The sequence below is a fragment of the Ammodytes marinus genome, assembly GCF_949987685.1.
Source record: "Ammodytes marinus genome assembly, chromosome: 3".
NCBI classification, from domain to species: domain Eukaryota; kingdom Metazoa; phylum Chordata; class Actinopteri; order Uranoscopiformes; family Ammodytidae; genus Ammodytes; species Ammodytes marinus.
Genome location: NC_137232.1, coordinates 3,009,247 through 3,028,464, shown reverse-complemented (window position 1 = coordinate 3,028,464; position 19,218 = coordinate 3,009,247). Strand labels below are relative to the sequence as shown.

The 19,218-nt window shown below is 41.5% G+C and overlaps 1 protein-coding gene across 5 annotated transcripts in view; it reads left to right on the top strand.

The window, feature by feature from the left end:
• Positions 1-19,218, top strand: part of tpst1 (tyrosylprotein sulfotransferase 1) — a 101,992-nt gene that overhangs the window by 42,199 nt on the left and 40,575 nt on the right. The window lies entirely within an intron of this gene.

Sequence of the window (19,218 nt, the reverse complement as noted above, 5' to 3'; positions counted from 1 at the left end):
CATTTGCTCCCCTCTAAGCGAGCTAAAATAATTTATCACTCAAATTTACACATTTCCCATTAATTCAGGATGTTTCCTAGAAATGGGCATTAGCAGATTTTTTTCATGACAAAGGGCAGTGAAAATATGATTGTTTTAAAAAAAGTTGTCATGTGGCTCACTTTACCCCAGCTGTGGGGTTAACTGATCCATTTACCTTTTCCACACTAAAACTACCATAACAACACATATTGTAACAGTAAGAATCCTGAAAGCTAGCCACACATTCCAGAACTAATGTCGGACTAGTAAAAGAATGATGTGGTTTGGTCAATTAAGCAAAGCTAATTTTCTAAACACTTGAAAGTAACTCTGAACAAAATCAAATACAACATATTATAATTCAAAAGGTTTTAATAAGATTCAAATGAAAGATAGAACCAGTTAAATTAGAACACAGTCTGGGGGTCAGAACACAGGACCCTTAGCTTGTGTCTGGGGGTCAAAGCATAGGAAAATCAGAACCAGCGAGAACAGCCTGGGACTCAGAACACAGGAGAAGACCCAACTGGATTATAACATCAGCCTGTCATACTCTACAACTAGGCCTACTCTACATTCCAGCCCTGAAGGTTACAGGGAAAGATGAGAAGGTGCTCTTTCCGTGTGGTTGCCCCAGGTCGTCTTCCTGGTGTATTTCCTTGGCATGATGGCTTTTCTACAATGTGTATGACATTACAATAAAACATATGTCATGTAATATTACATTAAAATATGTTTAAGACTAAACTTAACTTGTGCCGCATGGTGGGGGAAAGTGAGACAGTGGCTCACTTTCCCCCACAGCATTTGGCTCACTTTCCCCCACCACCACAATTTGAGAAAAACTACCTCTCTTAGCATTTCAGGCTAATCTTTAGCTAATATCATCACATGGTTTTTATATGTTGGTAGTTCATCAGCACGTATGATAGAAGTTTTTCTACGTGAATACATTTGCTTTGGCACAACAGTTGATTAAGTTGACAGCAAGAAAATTTACTTTTACATGCAAAATACCTATTTTGGTGAAAAAAACATGCTTACCAAGCACCATGAGGTCCTCTCTTTCAGGGCCATGGGGAAATGAGAGGGGCTTGAAAACATATCTCACATGACCACAAATGTTCTCTATAGGGAAGAACGGGGGAATCTGAGGCATCGGGTAATGTGAGCCACCCCCTGTATCTAGGCAACGGAAAACATTTGTGTTCTCCTGTGTTCTGAGTCCCAGGCTGTTCTCGCTGGTTCTGATTTTCCTATGCTTTGACCCCCAGACACAAGCTAAGGGTCCTGTGTTCTGACCCCCAGACTGTGTTCTAATCTAACTGGTTCTATCTTTCATTTGAATCTTATTAAAACCTTTTGAATTATAATATGTTGTATTTGATTTTGTTCAGTTACTTTCAAGTGTTTAGAACATTTGCTTTGCTTAATTGACCAAACCCCATCATTCTTTTACTAGTCCGACATTAGTTCTGGAATGTGTGGCTAGCTTTCAGGATTCTTACTGTTTCAATATGTGTTGTTATGGTAGTTTCAGAGTGGAAAAAGTAAGTGGATCAGTTTACCCCACAGCTGGTTTAAAGTGAGCCACATGACAACTTTTTTTAAAACAATCATATTTTCACTGCCCTTTGTCTTGAAAAAATTCTGCTAATGCCCATTTCTAGGAAACATCCTGAATTAATGGGAAATGTGTAAATTTGAGTGATAAATCATTTTAGCTCCCTTAGAGGGGAGCAAATGTAAAAAGTGGCTCAGATTACCCCGTTCTCCCCTATATATATTTTTTTTTAAGAGAACATACACGCACAGAAAAAAAAGGAACACAAAAACCTAAGACAACATAAAATAAACATCTAACATGGCGTACTCTACTTTACAGGTTTCTAAGGACTTCCAATCACAAAGTCACCAATTACAATTCGACCAATCATTGATAGAGGAAGCGTCCTCCAAAATTCAATATCATGTTTAAGTTTATCTGTCATAGCACTGTAGTTCAATTTGTAAAGCAGGTTTGATTGTTTGGGAATAGTGGCTTCTAGGTACAGATATATTCAGTAACTCTAATATATTATGGTATTTTGATACAGGAATCGGTGATGCCAATTTAGGGTCAACTAAAAAGTAGTCTCAGTGTTTCCCCTAGAATTTTTTTTAGGCCCGGTGGTAAGAGCTTATAAAGAGTATGCGCGCCGCGTAACGTACCAGATTTGTAGAAGAAATGGACCAAAACGAACCCCATTTGGGATGAGCCTCTTTTGACAGCCCCGTTAAAAATGAGGGCATGGGGCGCCCTTAGCTCAGTTGGTAGGGCGTCCCCCCCATGGGCCTCGGCCAGCAGCGGACCCGGGTTCGATTCCAGCCCGCGGTCGCTCTCTGCATGTCACTCCCCCCTCTGCCCCACTTCAACTCTGTCTCTACACTATCAATAAAGCATAAAAATGCCAAAAAAAAATGAGGGCATAGGGTTATACTTTCACATTCAGTACGTTTGTACATGTGGTGTTTCTCACAGGATTTTTAGATCCTGCTGGGTGAGAATGGACCTTCTAGGGGGGTCTGGGGCCATCCCCCTGCAGAAGAAACATTATCCTTTTAAAGTTAAATACATCAATCTGGTGCACTTTGAGAGGCGAAATCTGTTTAATTCGGTGCTCTGTAAACAACTGTCATATGTCCTGCCTATAACTTTTCTGTAATAATTTGGAGACACAAGCCATGTAAACTATTGAAGAAAAACACGTGGATTTCAATTAAAAACAATAAACACTAAGATCTAATATAGACAGGTCCTGTCTAGTAGGCCTACTAATTTCTGGAATAATCTGAATCACCTCACCTTGAAGCTAGCCTATTGAAACATTTTCTTTAGGCAAATAGCCTTGTTGAAAATAAATTAATTAACATAGGCTACACATCATGATTAGCTTATCAACATGTGTGCTATATAAGGCAAATTCCCTATTCCGACCATTATATTTCATCTAGCCTATTTCTCAATTTAAAACATAAAAATAAAGTAGGCCTAGCATTGAAAATGCAAAAAAATAAAGGTTGTAGGCCTACTATGGCCTGCTGTTTTCAAGATAACTTAACAGCTAAAACAATAAATTAATGAATATGTCCCCTGAAAATAAATTAATGCTTTTCTGAAGAATGCCAAAGACAGTAGCAGTGTGTGTGGCACTTCTGTAAACTTACTGAAACGTGTGCATGCCGTTTTTTTCAGCGCTGTCTCTGCTGTTGATACAGATTAGTTGTGTTGCCACGGCGACGTAGCGATCTTAACTTTCTAAGTTTTGCTCAGCACTTTTTCCTGTTCAACGTCCCTGTTACTGAGTCCTTAAAGTGGACATGAAACATTCAAACAACTGAGGGTCATTTGATTAATGTATTTTGACTCTAATCAACAAACACACAACGAAAACGAAAAATATCAAATTTTTAAAGAAAATTCATTTTTTATTTTACGTTTCACCACAAGGGCGGCGCCATGTTGCCAGCCCGCAGCTGCTGACGTCACGAGGTTGGTTGGTCCAAACGTTCCATACATTAGTACGGCAGGAGACAGCGAGAGGCGCAGATAGTGAAAGACAGACAGTGACATAGATAGAGATAAAGAGAGAGAAGGACACACAGAAAGAGACAGAGAAAGGGAAGACGGCCTACAGTAGCCTAAGTGAGAGGTAGTGAGAGGGAAGGAGAGAGGGAGAGACAGTCTCCCTGTCTCTCCCTCTCCTTCCCTCTCACTGGCCGAGGACAGAGGACAGGAACGGTGAGGGATGCAGACTCAGAGCATCAGGAGAAAAAAGACAAAGGGAAGCCACTACGAGGCTGTCTCCTGGGTGTAAAAAATAATTTTATAAAGCTAAAAATGTAGCCTAAAAGTTCACTTTCACAAACTGCCAGTAAAGAGGAGAGACGTAACCTGCTAGCGCTGCGGTGGCTGACGGCCCAGAAGAGAAAGAGTCCGCATCGGCGGACTCTTTCTCTTGAAAGTGCCACTGACCCCATGTAGCATATGGTTAAACACTGTTTGGAGGAAGATTAGAGGAGAAAACCTTCCAGTCATAACAGCTTGTAGATCGCCGGACCAACAGACTAAACTGACGATCATCCTTCCATGTTCAACTTCACCGAATACAATGTGCGCTACTGATCGGCAAACAGACAGCGTAGAGCAGGGGTGGCCAACCCGCGGCTCGCGAGCCGCATGCGGCTCTTTGCCCAGCTTCGTGCGGCTCTTCAGTTCATATCAAATTATGATTATAATTTTTTTTTTTTTTTTTTATATATATTTTTTTTTGTGGGCCTATGTGTGTGCATGTTCGCAAACGTTTCATGCGGCTCTTACGTTCGTTTTACATGTTGTCTATTATTACATTTTTTATGTTATTAATGTGTAGGCCCTATGTGTATGCCTGTTCGCAAATGTTTAATTGAGGACGAAACATAACGTTCGCAAACGTTTGGTGCGGACGCAACATAAAACTGCCCGCTCAGCTTGGAGGGAGGTTTTCCGTGAGTAAACTATTTGTGTCAAGTTCGCTCCGAAATCATATTTTTTGTTGAACGTTATGGCAGGCCATTCTGCCTTATATGCCAGGTGTCATTTGCGCATTTCAAGGCTTCAAATCTTCGGCGCCACTTCAGCTCTCTCCATGCTAAAAGTAAGTCCCACAAAGCAACATGCATAGTAAGAGAAAAACGCTATTTTAAATTGTTATATTTTTGTTTGTGGACTTGGTTGAACTGAGAGTTTGTGTGTGAGGCAGTGCACACAATGTTCATTGTTGAAAATGACTGCCCTGTCGTCTTTAGTACTGTAGGAGTCCAGTCCTGTCATTATCACAGGGGCGGCCTTAACGATCTGGGGGCCCGTTTCAAGTCCTAGTGTGGGGCCCCCTGTTTTTTTTTTTTTTTTTTTTTTTTAATAAATAATGCTTGTGCATGCATGTGCAAGCTCCCCGCGAAAATAAAAACGCCCCCCCCCCCCCTGAAATCTTACTGGCCACCCCAGTGCCCCCCGCCCCCCAGTTCAAATGTTATTTTTTATTTTAATTTAATTTTTTTTATTACATTTTTTTCCTGATATGTATCCTAGTTCAGAGATGATATGTATTTTTTTTTCTTTCTTAACTTTTTTTGACTCTGTGCAGTTGTTAGGCATCTGGCTGCTAGCAAGTTATGTTGTCTTGCTAATTTTACTATTCATCTGAGCTGAAATAAATATTGACTTTTTCCTTTATTATCTTCGCCAGAATGCACCAGAATGCTTAGATTACATGTTAAAAACACAAAAAAAATCTTCTGGGGGGGGATGCCCCCAGACCCCCCTTCAGGGGTTTAGTTTTCTGACAAACATTACAATGGATACTAACATGATTTGGGCATTTGGGATTATAAATCATCTTTGAATTGGTTGTACAGCATATCACATGCTATTCATTCAGGGGTGCGATGGCCACCCCACTCTAACTCTGTGGCCCACCTTAGCCACCCCCAGTCAAAATTTCCTGGAATCGCCACTGTGTGTACCCGTGTGTACGATGTGGCTCTTTGCAGTAACACAGTAAAAAATGTGGCTCTTTGTCTCTGACTGGTTGGCCACCCCTGGCGTAGAGGCATCAGTCCGCCGTAGTAGGGGAAGAGCGCCTATAACACGCAAGCCAGGCAGGGGAAAGACAGATGGCATTTAGCCCATAAGACATCAACTGTACCAATACCAAAACCGATCAAGATCTCATTCCAAGTAGCAGCACTGATAAACACCTGTTCCCCTTTCTAACAAAAGTCCTATTTCAACAGCGCCTCATTTATCCGTCACAAATAATTACAACCATCATAAGCACAAACGATTTAATTAGCCTAACACAAACACGTTATTAAACAAGAAACCATCCGACTATTAACAGCTTTTGACGTCGTCACAGCTTATCGAACCTACACTTTAACTATTTCTTACCGTGATTTATTTTCCGTAGCAATCAATCACGCTCACACGGACAGATCTCCCAGCTGTCTTCCTCACGTTATCGTGTTGATTCTTGCAAAGCGCGATACTTTTAATGTGCATTCAACACGGTGCAGCTGTTCAAAAACACGTCCGATGACAAATGTCAAATTCAAAAATATAAATATATCTGATGAACCCATGCGAGGCAAAATAGCATTCCATCAATACACTGTAAAAAATTCCGCCAATACTTTTTATTTACTTATGTACTGGCCAATACACGCACGCCACCTAGAGGCGCAGGGGAAAGTGGTAAAGATGCCACTTGATAATCCAATAGAAATGTATACACAATTATGAAAACAATGGAGGGGAGATATAAAACCGTTGATAAACTAGCCTACATTCTATACAATTTGTCCAGGTTTACAATAAATATAAAGTTTACATTAACACCTTTGAAGAGCTGGGGAAATCACCCCAAAAGAGAAACTATTGTTTCAGTTGGAAAACATAAAAAAAAATCAATCGTTCATTACAAATCAATCGTTCATGTGCAAAATCCATTTCTCCAGATTGTAGGAGTCTCCTCTCCAGGCATGGAAGGAGGCAGTTGTAGATGTTATTGCTGTGGGCAGGAAAGGTCTCCTGTACTGGTGCTTACAACAGCAGATCTGAAGGAGCCTCACTGAAAACACTGCTGTCTAACCAGTAGAGTTTTTATGTCACAGAATAATATAACTAGTAGAATTGAACTAGATTAATAAATACACACTAGTTTGAAAATATGTTATTTAGAAATAAATTATGATACCAACCGAACCAATAAAAGTAATTTAGCAGCACTGCAGCCAGAAACGGTATTGACATGAAATAAAATCTAAAAAAAATAATTACCCCTTATCAACACAGCATCAAATATAAACACACTGAATATGGGTTAGGTATGAAAGCTTTTAATGTTATTTAAATCAACATGTGTACAAGTTCTGTTATGTGGCTTGCTCTAAACTTGTGTAAACAGGCTATTAGGTAGAGGTAGATGTATGCATCTGGAGATCAGCAGACTGAGGAGCGAGAGCAGGAGATGGGCAGCGTCCCCTCCAGAACAGGCAGCGGCAGCACCCAGCCTGGTCAGCAGGGCCGGGAGGCAGCACCCAGCCTGGTCAGCAGGGCCGGGAGGCAGCACCCAGCCTGGTCAGCAGGGCCGGGAGGCAGCACCCAGCCTGGTCAGCAGGGCCGGGATCCCAGTGGCATCTGCAGGTCTGTGGCACCTCCGTGGCAGTTCAGAAACGCCTCCCTTGACTCGCTACCAATAAGGGCGTGGACACATTTCCTGGTTGTTCATATGTGTAGGCCTTACATTAATACTTTTATTTACCGCAGCGCTATCTAGTTAAGACAGTCACCTAGGCAACGCAGTCAGAGTCCCCCCTCCCACTTTGTACATTAAAATGTGTAAACAAGTAGCTGCTTTTTCCCTTATATCTTTGTTCATCATGACTCCATGGCGGAAGTGGTTAAGTCAATAGAAATAGCACTAAAAAGTAGAACATACTGCTAAACAATCACCTGAAAGCAGAGTGACTGTTGTAACAACAAACACGGACCAGTGGGTTTTCCCAGGAAATGTGTCCCCGCACTTATTGGCAGCGAGTCAAGGGAGGTGTTTCTGAACTGCCACAGACTTGCCGATGCCACTGGGAGGATCTCGCTGTTTCTCCTGATCCACAAGAGGATCTAGAGAAGAGGGAGAGAAAAGAAATACATTAGCACAGTAGGAATGCCTCGGTGTGGAAATGTTCCCATCGGGTAATACACTTGTGATAACACCAGTGTTACTGTAACACCGACTGGACATAGACAATTAAAATAAAAATAGTCTAGGTGCAAATTTCAAGAGAAGGCATGTGTCAGCTCTGTAGAGCGCTTACTTTGATCTTAAATGTTAGATCTTTGGATCCTCTGATTGCATTTTGAACAAATGCTTATTGTTTGTCATTTACTTTTGTCGTAGGCTACACTATGAGGTGTGCCTGGGCTTCAGCTCCGAACGTTATGAGTGAAGCTACGGATATATTTGGGGCGTAATTTCCACTATGGACATGTCTCCCCCCCCCCCCCCACACACACACACACTTTACAATGTGTTTATTATTTGTAAATGTTTTCTATGTAGTCTTATTATAACTTAGAATTAAAGTCTAGTAGGCCCAACTACTTTTTTTTATGTAATGAACACGCACCCACCACTGCCAAGCAAAAATTAACCAAATGGTTTTCATGTCCAATAAAAAAATTGAAAATAGGCTTACTCTGTGTTGTCAGTTGGCATGTCCAATACAAAAAATTGAAAATAGGCCTACTCTGTGTTGTCAGTTGGCAATCGATGTAAATCGGTGTGAGCCTCATCACCGAGTAACACCGGTAGCTCGTATTTGATAGGCAATCTAACAACCGTTAGCATGTAATGGCTAACGAAGGGGTTAGCAGGCAGGCCTTATTCAATGTCGTGAAAAATCGATATAAATGCACAAACGTGTCAGTAGAGACACTAAATGTGAACTCTCGGCACGTGAGTAACATTGTCATCACATCGTCTGGTCGATATATGACCTTATAGTTTTTGTTATCCAAAGTGTTATCCCCGCTAGTTTAGCCAGTTTAGCTTACCTGCTATTGACAGGACGCTCCATTGTTTCGGCTTGGACGTCCTTCTTCAGGGGAGAGCATAGCCAGCTCTAACCATGCCTCCAACACGTCCACCTCCCGGCATAGCTAAATGAGCGCACATGTGTGATGCAGGAGTGACCGCATGTGGCCCAAGCTAGCGTCGTGACAGCAGATGGACTCGGTCACTGTGTGCAGCGGTCAAGACGAACATCACGTAGTGTTAGGACCCGCTCCTAGCCCCAAATCACCGGCTCCACCTCTTCCTCCATTCGTATCACTTCAGGTCTCCCTTCTCTAGTTGGCTCAAACACTTAAGGCGATCGGATTAATCACTAGAGCAAAAGATCTGTCGACTTTGTTTTCCTCCATGCTCAAACAAGCCAGTGTTCGGTTACGGGGCACCAGACCGCACCAGACACAACCAACCTCGTGACGTAGGCTTCTACGTCATTCCAACATGGCGGCCACCTAGTCAGTTCGCTACGTTAAAATCAAGATAATAAATTGTAATATCTGTGATTTAAAAAACTTTTTAAATGTTTTTTTTTGGCAAAGTGATTTGCCTTATTCATGTGTGTGTACTGCCAGTGCTAAAGTATGTGTTTCATTTCCACTTTAATATCTCCATAGAGCAGGCGCTGGTTTTATTTTCGCCACTAGTTCAACGTTTGCTTGCTAGTCATGCGGGTCATGCTCCTGCTCATTGGCTTCCGTGTCAAAAAGTGCGCACCGAATGCACACGCGCATCGCGCCGCGCGCAGAACACATAGCCTAGGCCTACACCGCAGGCACACAGATCAGCTGATGGGATGATCAAACGAGAGGTTGTAAAGACAGGCGCACACGAGGGGTAGACCGACAGTGCCGCGCAGACGCTCGCAAATGATTATTATGGAATCAATGAAAAAAAAAAAAAAAAAAAAACATTTTTTATTTTTTAAGCCAGGCTGCTGTTGGCCTGGCGGGGGGTCCCGTTGGCCTGGCGGGGCCGCCAGGCCTGTAGAATGGTAGGGGAAACACTGAGTCTTATGTCTTGTATTTTAATGATGATTCGAATGTTAGAGGGACATTTAGGTTGTTAGGACAAAACTATTTACTGCAGGCAGACCGAAACAGATTTGGCAATTCAAATCAATATTAAAGGTAACATATTATACACTTTGCTGTCAATTTCATATGGTCTAAGTAGTCCCTAATACTTATTTTTTTAGATGTTTGCTGAAAAACCCGTTCAGATCATTTATTGTAGCAAGCCTCTATACCCTGATTGTCCTCTGGTCTCAGGATGACCTATATTTGTGCGATCTGGCTGGCCCCTCCCACCTCTCTGCCGGGCTTTCTTTATATGGCCATGGGGCTCTCCCACCGTCTCTGCCGTGCTCTCGCGATACTAGAGAGACACCACGTGAGTCGTGACTGCGAGTGTTTACTCGGAGGCTCCGGGCCGGAGCTAAGCTAAGAGAACAGTTTGACATGACCAGACATGATTAAAACCAGTGAAAACAGTACATGCTACATGGGCGCTAACGCTAAAAATAAGACTCAAACGATAAAATAAACTAAAAGTACCACACAAATCAGTGAAAAAAATATATTCAAAATTGACTTCCACACTATTAAGTTACAATCCTTTGTCCTGGTAAAAACGAGGCATTTCCAGACTGGTTTGGGTAATAGAATTATGTTTTTATGAGCAAAAGCTGAATGCTTGTCCCAAAGCTAAATAGCTATACACCAGTCAGGCAAAAATACCAATAAAACATTTCTTTCAGTTTCACTGTTTGCAAAAACCCACAAGTAGCTTCCTATCCGTTGTGTTATTAAAAACGAGTCATTTTCAGACTGCTGCGGGGAGTATAAACAGCGTGTTATGAGCAAAACTTGGTGCTACAACAGAAGCTACATGGGCGCTAACGCTAAAAATAAGACTCAAACGATAAAATAAACTAAAAGTACCACACAAATCAGTGAAAAAAATATATTCAAAATTGACTTCCACACTATTAAGTTACAATCCTTTGTCCTGGTAAAAACGAGGCATTTCCAGACTGGTTTGGGTAATAGAATTATGTTTTTATGAGCAAAAGCTGAATGCTTGTCCCAAAGCTAAATAGCTATACACCAGTCAGGCAAAAATGCCAATAAAAAAAATTCTTTCAGTTTCACTGTTTGCAAAAACCCACAAGTAGCTTCCTATCCGTTGTGTTATTAAAAACGAGGCATAGACTGCTGTGGTTAAGATAAATTAGTGGAGTATGAGCAAAAGCATTCTGTGTTGGTGTATGTAACTTCAGGCTGTAGGCTATGGGCATCTTGTCGCTTAGTGGGGAAAGCAACATGGCTGTCGCTCGGAAATTTTTTCAGAGGATCTCATGGGATCTCGGGCACGGGATCTCGGGGACGTGGACCAATAAGAAATGAGGGGGTGGGGTTTTCATAGACTACTGCATGGTGGAAATTTCTAGTTACTAATGTGGGGGGGATGCATCGGAAGCATGGACATATAAAGAAAATATGGGGATGTGGCTGTGCAGTTTATGACGTCATAAACCGCGAGAAATCTGACTGGAGTATATTGGGGGGGAGGGGTAGGGGTTTCAGAAAGGGGGAGAGTGAGAAAAGGAGAGATTGTTATTTTTTTTTATATTTTGGCAGTCTCTAGGCACACCGTGGCCCCATGGATATGTTAGAACACATTTAAAAAGTGCATTTAGCATAATGTGACCTTTAATATTATCTTACAAAGTCTGTCACTACACAATCTGAGGAGCCTGCACGATATGAGGACCGCATGCGCAGAACGGCCGCCATCTTGGAAAGCCCGCAGTCACCTAGGCAACGCACGTCAGCATCCTCACCCCCGCCCCCTCCTAAAGTTCCCCGTGAGCACACACAAAGTCTGTGGGTCAGCGGCCCCATAACAGAATTTAATTCCAACACGTAATCAGTATCATGATTAATTGTTCTATCTTCATAACAAACTAAATTTCATGAAAATCGGTTCAGAATTGAGCGAGTTACAGTCTGTTTTTAGTGCAGTCTGTGGCTCTCCAAAACACTTTGGGCTAAGCGGGCTGTCAAAGATGGCGGCCATTTTGCACACGCGCACCTCATATCGTGCAGGCTCCTCAGATCGTGTGGTGACAAAGTCGACTGAATTTAGGGGGCCATGTACTTCCAGCAATCTAAAATGGTTACTACCAGTGAGGACACACTGAGTCACCATCCATCACTGCGTCATGCTGTGACTCATTTACATTTTTTTGTATCAATTTCTATTTCATCTCCTAAACATTTCATGTGGAAAATGAAACATCCTACTGCAGCGCACAGCAAGGAACCTACTCATTAGTGACTGAAAACACAGGAGATTATGTCGACACTACTGTTAGCAGGTTTCCGTAATGGGCCTGCCTGGTGTCGGAGTTGTTTTGGTTTCTGTGATTTAGGAAGTTGGCCTCTGGAGTCATTGGGAAACACTAGAGGGGTGCAACCTTCGTCCTGGCCTGTGTCCGCCCCCCCCCCCCAAAGCCCCTTTGCTAACAAGCTCTTCCTGCCACGTAACACCAGATTACACATATCCATCGGAGACATTCGGGACACGTTTGGTTATGGTCTGCATATGATTTTTTATTTAAAAGCTCTGCCTTCATTGAGCAGTTTCCCCTCTGCATGTATTTTGGCTGTATTGCATTTCTTTAAATACCAATTCCTCTGAAGCACAAATCGAGGGAAGATTTCCTTCTGCTGGAAAATTTCTAATTTGCTCCATATTTCACGTCCCATAGCTTCTATTTTCCCTCTCGTGTCCATGGTCAGGAGAGTTAGCAGGGATACCAATGTGGAGCAGGGGTCAGCAATTAGCTTCAGTTGTGTGGGCCAGCCAGTCTTTTTCACCAGAGGCCACTGCTGTACAGACGTAGTGAAATAATAGTAATTCATTTCAGGATTGTATCTTTGGGCATTTTGATTTTTTTATTCAACTCAATGAAGGTATGACTTCATTCAAGCACTATGCACTGTTCAAACCACATACTTTAGAACACAGGAACAGTAGCCTCGGTTAGCATGATAATGTCAAGTTTCAAGTTCCACTTTGTTTATTTATCCTATGTATAATACCGTTAAGTCGTTGGCAAGGAAATTCCTAAAATATGCAAGATCCCAAAAAAGTGAGAACACACGAGAATAGACGACAATAGTGCAAAAAAATGTATTCAAATGTTGGTATGATGTATAATAGAGTGGTGTGAGATGTGCCACTTTTTACTCAAAGTGACTTTAAAGTGAGGCCTTGACAGTAATGTCTCCAACTAAAATATGTACATATTTCAGGGTGTTGTGCATCCCCGGCAATAATAACTTTGGATCTGAAATAAACTGTTAAAGAAATATAGCTTTCGGAAAAAAAGTTGTCTTGTGGCACAACTTGCCCCCGGTGTGGTGTAAGTTGTGCCTTTGGAGAGAATACCATGGGGTAAATTGATATCTCATAAACTAATGCAAGACAAATCCATTAGACAATCACTTATTTAAGGTTTATTTAAAGTAAATATTTTACAAAGATCGAAGGACAATTTTCTTAAACAAGGCCTAGCAGATCTAATGGTTTTACCTGCAAAGCTCACAATAACAAAGTCACCATCATCATCTTTCTGGACATCTGAACTCTCATCAGTGGTGTCGTTAAGTGGAATGGAGATGTAGGTCTCTTCTGAGTTACTGTAGACAATCACTTTCATATGGTGACCAGAGGCCTGTTTCAGGTAGCTGGTTTTACATACTCTGAGTTGACATGTTTTAGTTGGTCAACTCAGAGCGCAGGGTTGACAAGCAACTCCGGGTTTTCGGTTTCAGAACAGTGGATCAGCGTTGGGTCAATCAACTCTGAGCGTGTTCACTCTGGGTGGAGCGTGTGCGTAAAAGCCATCGTCAATGGATCGCTGATAACATGATTCACCATGGAAACAGGAGAAACAAATGATTGATCCTCCCACTTCTCCACTTCTCAAAAAAGAAAAACACCGCTCCTCCCACTAGAGTTAGAAATATTAACGAATTAGCATATGGTATGGAGAAGAATTAATGGGGATATTGTCGCAAAACATGATCTAATCATAACATGATCTAATCTCCTCGGCAATTCAGAAAAAAACAGAGCAAACATTTTTTGTCAAGAGAATAATTTCGCTTCCGTATGAGAAGCCATAGTCTATTACCCATATCAGCTGTAAAGTATTAAGCTGGCGCGGCACAGCATTGCTGACAGTGTTTTATCGCTGTATAATATGTTGGCAAGCTATAGCCTAATACTGTGCAGTAAACAGACACATTAGGTGACAGTTTCCATTTAAGAGCCTGAATTATTACCAGATCCATTTTCCTCAAGTGATAACAGTTTAAATTATTATATAATTTTTATATTCATATTAGGCTATTTAACGAGGCTCGTCTGTGACTTTAGGATCGCACAAGTGAACAGTAACGATCGCGTGCAGCCGCAGCGTTACATGAATCCACCTGACATAAATCTGTTCAGTGGCACAGACGTTAAAAACCATACAATACAAATAGGTTTATTAATCTGAATGTAGAGCATGTCACGATGTGTAAGGTGGCCGCCCATATGAACGGACCGAGGGCTGAGAACAAGGCTACTGATCAGATAAATGATCGGTCAAACGTAAAATCATCAGTACATGATAAAAACATTCCGATGGAGATTTCTATGGAGTGATTTTGCTTCAAACTGGACAGGGACGCGTGTGACAGTGACACTCTTTCTTCAGTCGGAGCTGCAGCGTAAAGTGAAAACAAACTCAGGGTAGCAGAGCAGGTTAGACCCATGGCGTATGTTGCCGCAGTAACTGACTCTCGGTTGCGCTGAACCTGCTACCTGAAACGGAAAACCCAGAGTTTCCACTAACTCAGAGCGAACAAACTCTGGGTTGCCTCAAAACCAGCTACCTGAAACAGGCCTCAGCATACAGCCATGCCAATAGCACAACTCTCAGAAATGTACTTTGCACTAGCTGCTCCGCCCTTGTAAAACCAACTGCCACCTGTCATATGTGATTCCCCCTCCATTTCTGCCTTTAAATCAAGGCTCAAAACCCATCTGTACACCCTGGTTTTCCCTCCCCATTAACTATCTTACCTCTGCACTACTATCTTTGTTTATATGTGGATGTCTGGGCTTTGTCTTTTATTTTTGTTATTGTTATTTTACCTTCATTTTTACCTACTGAATGCACTATGTACAGCACTTTGGACAGTGCAAACTGTAATAAATGTGCTTTTATACATTTTACTTACTCACTTACTTATAACTCACCCCAGGCCCTCTGGCACAATTCACCCCAACCCTAGAATTTTGGATAATAAGCATGATGCAGCAGTTTAGGGCTGACATCGTGCTAACCATATAGACACAAAGTGTAGCATACTAAAGCACTAAAACATGTGTCAAATGTTTTCAACCGTGTCTATAATTGTTCAGACACAATAATCAAAAAACCTTGATCATGGAAATTTTACTTTGAAAGGCAAAACACAGTTTTTGAGCTTAAATGTGCATATCTTATTCCATGTTTCTCCCTTATTTACAGGATGAATCAAATGGATGGCTCTTCTTAAATATGTGGTCACATTTCCAATTTCTTCTATGGTTTTCTAGAAACAAGGGGTGGCACAACCTCCCCACTGGCACAACTCACCCCACTCTCCCCTATATGTAAAATAGAATACAATTAAAAAGAATGTAGAATTAAGTGCAGTATAGTAGAATAGAATAATAAATGTGGGGTGGTATGGACTTTTGTTAAATATGAGCAGATGTAAGCAGTTATGAACATAATGAACAGGTAGTATAGATTATATCGTCCGACAGGTAGTATAGATTATATCGTCCGATTTTCGCATATTTCGGAATTATCGGCATCGGCCGTTTTTTTGCCGTTTTTTTTTTTTTTTTTCAAGCAATCATGTGTGAAATGTATTGCTGCCCTGGAGGTAGCCTAATTGAATAGCATTAATGCAATAGCAGCAGCAGGTGTGTTGTAATACATTGGATTAATTTACACTAGACAGTTCCCCCTGCAACCAATCAGGTTGCAGGGGGAACCATGCGACCCAATTGACTTGTTATGCACCGATCTAAAGGATGACGAGCTTAGCTTGCTGTATTTTCACAAAGGCATCTAGCAAACACTGAACCATCAATAAGCTACAATAATAAATAATTCATGCGTGTAGAGTAAAGTTTTTTTTTTTTAAAGCTCCAGTGACATCAAAGCACTCACAGTCTGTCTCAAGGACTCTCCAGTGCTGATCTTTACTGACACGTGAGCTTGAACCTTCTTGTTATGGTTGATGGGGTTTTGAACCTTGACGTTCACATTAAAGGTTCAGTAAGCGGTATGGTCAGTTTAGCTAACTTCCTGTCAGTGACTGCAGCTAGCAGTCCCCTCCCTCATACCCACGTCACCACATTAATGCACTGCGGTCTTCAAGTAGCGAGTTATCTAGCATCATCTCAGATCCATAAGTGTGATAAAACATGATAAAAACCATCAACACAGACATTGGGAAGGATTTTTACCTGCCCCACCATTGTAGGTGCATAAACATTCACCCCTCTGTCGCTCTGCGCGTGCACCGGCAGTGAGACGGGTGCCGGTTTGTAGCGTTCTCTCCTCTGATTGGTTGTTAGTAGTGGGATCCCCGAAAAGTTTATTTGCCGATTACATGCAGAGCGAGTGACTGAGAGATCGGCTTTATGAAACGCGCACACTAAATAAGTGATCACTGTACGAATACTGTATTCGTTTGTTAAATTAGTATTTGGAGCTCAATTCAGCATTCGGAATATTTTTATTTATTTATTTTTTTTAAATGTTACATTTAGTTTTGCAAAGGTAGCTCAAACTGCAGTATATTTTGTCAGCAAATAATATTTGGATACACAAGTTATAAAACAATTGTAAAATACAAATTAGATGTTAATTTAAATTATATTATCGAATTATTTGAACTTTGACCTAGTCCTAGGCCGCTGACCTTTCAAAGCGCAACCGGTGATATCAGCTGTAGTAGGCTACGTGATGTTACCAGAGTGAGGCAAACTAAAAGCGGCACCAAGTGCAGGAGGGAGAGAGAGATGGAGGAAGAATAGATTGTGTTCCTAATAACTCTATAGGCTACCACACCATTAGCGCGATTTCGGAAGGAAAGGTAATGCTTGGCTTAATGCTAACGTTAGCTTAGTTCAGCTGTTTGTTTACATTCAGCGCTGCTATTGCCCATCATCAACCATGACTTGCTTGCATCATGGGAATAGGTGGTCAATAATGGATATAATATGAACACAAAAGACTATCAATATTGGATCTTTGTATGGATTTATAAATCGCCAAAAAGATGCACCTTCCTGGATGAATTGATACGCTCCTGTACGGGTTACAATGGCGCAGAGGACAGCTGATTTGATGGTGTGTTTTTCTGGAACGAATATCCGAATAGTCGCTCGGAAAAACCAACGAATATTCGAAGCCTGAAAAATGGCATTCGGGCCAGCCCTAGTACCAATAGGTCTTTAATTATTATTGTTAAATATTAAAAGAGAATTTTGCATCAGATTTTTATACCATACTACTAATTTCCTTTGTCAGGAGATGGCTTGACTTTTCTCTACACAAAAATACAAACTAACTATAAAGCAAAACGAACATCTTGGTTCTACATTATGCTGTTTTAACTAGAAGATACATATAAAACCAAGGTCTAAAAAAAATCAAAGCTCATTTCAAGATGTTGTCAGGAGTGTGGTTTCGGCTGAGATACCATGGAGATTGAAGTCCTCTTCAGCTATGCTGCTACAACACCAAACCACTACAACTCAATGGCAAGGACCCTTCAGAGAGAGGCCAGGCCACAATGTCTTTGTCTCTCATAACACGTTTTTATTATCAGTTGTGTTCAGACATACAGGAAAAACTATCTTTGCTGGCCATGTTTGAATAAAACACGGCTTGTTTGATTAAACCTTTTTAAGTACTAAGTGTCCGCACAAGGTGAGAGAGATTGATATTCAGAGGTAGATTTATGGTAATTTAGTCCAAACGTCACTCCTACACAATTTAAGTCCCATTAAATATTAATGAATGTGAACCTTAACCAGAGCCCTCTTAGCTGAGCTGAAGGCTGGCCTGGAGACACTGCTTGTCCATGCGTGTCTACAGCAAACAGACCACTACCAACAGACACAGAAAGAAGTCCATGATGCTTTCAAGTACAACAGTCAATGCGTTTCCATGGGACAACTAGATTGGATTATCACATAACGATTTTGCCACTCGAACGGACCGCGTCACTTGTCTGAGTATACATGGCCTTTCAAATATTCGATAAATGTCCGATGCATGGCTGACTCCGCTACGCTAGGTGGCGCTGTAGCCCTTTCAACAAGTGTTTATAGAGACACGGCCAGTTCCTTACCGGCAACAACCCTAATATTTATTACGTCGTCTCCTTCCACTTCCATGTGAAATCCCTGCGGAAATTCTCGAGCAAACTCTGATATGAGATATGCGATCCTGTATACATGCAGATAGAATGTCGACTATGAACGAGTTATCTAGGTGTTCTTATCCGACTTCGCTTGTCCGTTAATGTGCCATTTTACAAGTCCTGTTGAAGTCTTATTTGTTTATTTACCCGATTATGAGTCTGCATGTAAACACACTGATTGATTTCCATGCTACAACGGAATCACAATATAGCTGACCTCACATGAATTTCAGTTTGGTGCCATGCCACCACTGATTATTTTAAAAATAATACAGCAGGAAACCTTAAGAATAAAATAAGGGTTCACTACTCTCTCACTGCTGTGGTTTACTGGAGGAATCTGCAAATGTAGTGTTAAGTCCTAGTCCTAGTAGTGGAACCTGTAAACGTGTTTACCCTAATGACATATCAGTCAAAGCCACAGCGTCACACATACTTTATTATTTTTTCCTGGCATTTTGTTTAAGTAACTGACATATTGGTGTCACTTCTGCCTACTTTTCAGTGCCAATTTAGGAAATGCCAATTTAGGATTTTTTTTCTGTTCGTCAGCATAATTTTGGGTTGGGGCATTCTTCATCATCTCTGAAAAGCTGTGATTGGCTCTGCTGTTTCTACAACTGATGACAACAATTGTCAAATATGGCCATTACTGTGTGACTGAGCTAAAGCTGACGTTCTCAAACTCCAATCTTGACAGTTAACAGTTTTTTTTAGGAAAGTATTTGTTTCTCGAGTGCTAAGACTCCATTATGGAAATAATTCACAATCTGATTTAAAGCCACTACGAGTAACATGGTCCGTTGGTGGCCCCTTTGGACAAAAGCGGTAGTATTTATACGACGCCCGCTGTCGCAAAGCTGTTTTCTAGCTTGTGCCAGGTGTGCGAGTGTCAACTGAGAAGGGCACACTATAGTGCATGTCCGTGTGTTGAAAGTGTGAGGGCACGGACTCTTTTCGGCTCCGTGAGAGTGGTTAGTGACACAGCATCAACT